This window comes from Castor canadensis, chromosome 1, assembly GCF_047511655.1.
Source record: "Castor canadensis chromosome 1, mCasCan1.hap1v2, whole genome shotgun sequence".
NCBI classification, from domain to species: domain Eukaryota; kingdom Metazoa; phylum Chordata; class Mammalia; order Rodentia; family Castoridae; genus Castor; species Castor canadensis.
The window spans coordinates 151,595,668-151,598,120 of NC_133386.1; the positions used below are offsets into that span (position 1 = coordinate 151,595,668).

Sequence of the window (2,453 nt, forward strand, 5' to 3'; positions counted from 1 at the left end):
CACCACCTTTGTGTAACACATTACCCTCTGCTGTTCTAAGTATTATGGTGTCTGCTTAATCAAAATGAAACTAGGAGCTCACTCAAAATGAAATGGGCTCACTGCACTGGATGGTCTCTTGCAAATATAATTAAATAAAAATGATATTTTTAAGGTAGAAAAATATAAAGAATTTTTTAATGGCTTGCTTGGGCCTCCATAACAAATTTCCTCAGACTAGATGGTTTAAATGACAGAAATTCATTATCTCACAGTTTTGGAGGCTAAAAGTCTACAATCAAGGTAATAGTAATGTTGGTTTCTTCTGAGAGCTGTGAATTTTTTCCTGCCTTCTGATGGTATCTTAGTCTGTTCAAGGTGCAGTAACAAAAATACCTTAGAGTGGGTGACTTGAACAACAAACATTTATTCCTCACAGTTTTCGAGGATGAAGGTCCAAAGCATTGGAGATTTGGTGGCTGATGAAGGACCAGCTTCCCAGTTCACAGACAGCTGTCTTCCTGCTGTCTCTTCACTTAGCAGAAGGATGTAGAGAGCTCTTTAGGGTCTCTTTCATAAAGACACTAATCCCAGTTGTGTGGCTCCACCCTCATGACCAAATCACTTCTCAAAGTCCCAACCCCTAATTCCACTTACTGGGAAGTTAGGATGTCAGCATATGAATCTTGAGCGACACACACATTGAGCCTGTGACAGGTAGCTTGCTGGCAACCTTTGTCATTCTTTGGCTTACAGATGCATCACTCAGTATTCTGATGCTTACACAGCATTCTCCCCATGTATATGTCTGTTTCCAAATTCACCCTTTTTATAGGGCTACCAGTTATACTGGATTGGGACCTATTTTAATGACCTATTTTAGCTGGATTACCTCTGTGAAGACTCTACCTCCAAATATGGTCACATGCTGAAGTATTAATTTGGGAGGAACACAATTTACCTCCTAGCATGGCCTGTGTCAATATAATCCTTGTTAACATAAAATATAATATGAGCCCTTGGTGGTGGTGGTAGAGGAGGAGGAGGAGAAGGAAGAAGAGGAGGAGAAAGTTCAAGGTTGTTGTGTGCATTGAAAAAAAATCATGAACATATATAAGGCTTGTTATTGAATAGGCATTTAACATTTTAATTTCCATCCATACCATCAGGCAATTCTCTTTCCTCTAAAGGACAATTTTTTAAAAAGATATAATCATTATATATAATATAAACCGAGCATATCTTAAAGACTTTGTTTAAGCAATTGGTTAATTAATGAGGGAACCAGTAAGATGTCACAAGTAGCTTAAAGGAAAATTAAAAGAATAACACAACATGAGCTGAAAATGGCGGCTGCTGCAGGACGGCTGCTCTGGGCCTTGGTTCCTCGACAGGTGAGTACTATTTCTCGGGGCATTTCTGCCTCTGCAACCCTTAGGCCTGTTTCCTCTAGAAGAACATGCTTCACAAATGTATGTGATCTGGCTCTGCTCAAGCAAAATTCACCTTTAGCACCAGTTCCTCTTGCCACGCTCCTGCTGTCACCCGCATGCTCTACTGTAAGGGCACAGCTGCTGTCAATGGAGAGTTCAAAGAGCTAAGCCTTGAAGACTTTAAGGGGAAATACTTGGTGCTTTTCTTCTATCCTTTGGATTTCACCTTTGTGTGTCCTACAGAAAATGTTGCCTTTAGTGACAAAGTGAATGAATTTCACGACGTGAACTGTGAAGTTGTTGCCATTTCAGTTGACTCTCACTTTAGCCATCTTGCCTGGATCGATACACCAAGGAAGAATGACAGTTTGGGCCACGTGAACATCCACTCTTGTCAGATTTAACTAAACACATCTCCAGGGACTAAGTGTGCTGTTGGAAGGTTCTGGTCTTGCACTCAGAGGCCTCTTAATTGACTCCTAAAAGTCATCAAGCATCTGGACAGACAGCCGGTGGGCTGAAGTGTGGATGAGACCCTCCACTTGGTAAAAGCCTTCCAGGAAAGACCCACAACCGGAACCCTTTTAGCATTTCAAAGATTATTTATGGAAGGCAAAACCCAATCATGCTTATTTATAAGTATTACTGTTGTAGAAAACGTTACAGACAGTATGACTGACCGTCGAGAATAACAACCCAGGTGGTTGGAGGAAAGGAAGGTTTATTATATTACGCTAGCAGGACAGCACCTGGATATCTCCAAAATGGCGCAGGGTGGCCATTGCAGCAAGCAAGCAGGGAGTGCAAAAGCAGACTTGGCAGTTAGCTGTTCAAGGTTACAGTATATCATGTCAGCACAGCTGTGGACGAAGGCCATCCACAGTTTCTAAGGAGACAGCCAGATGCAGGGGCCCCGGCAAAGGGGAAGGGCTTTACTTGTCTTTGGCTCTTTGTCCAGTTTTGATCTTTCTCTGGGTTTCTTTATCATTCCCTCCTCTTATCCATCATAATCCCTTATGACTGTTTCGGGGAAGTCATCTA

General features: G+C 41.9%; 1 pseudogene; it reads left to right on the top strand.

Annotated features, from left to right (window-relative positions):
• The first annotated feature begins 1,325 nt into the window (after positions 1 to 1,325).
• Positions 1,326 to 2,104, top strand: LOC109679369 (thioredoxin-dependent peroxide reductase, mitochondrial pseudogene; annotated as a pseudogene).
• The last annotated feature ends 349 nt before the right edge of the window (positions 2,105 to 2,453 follow it).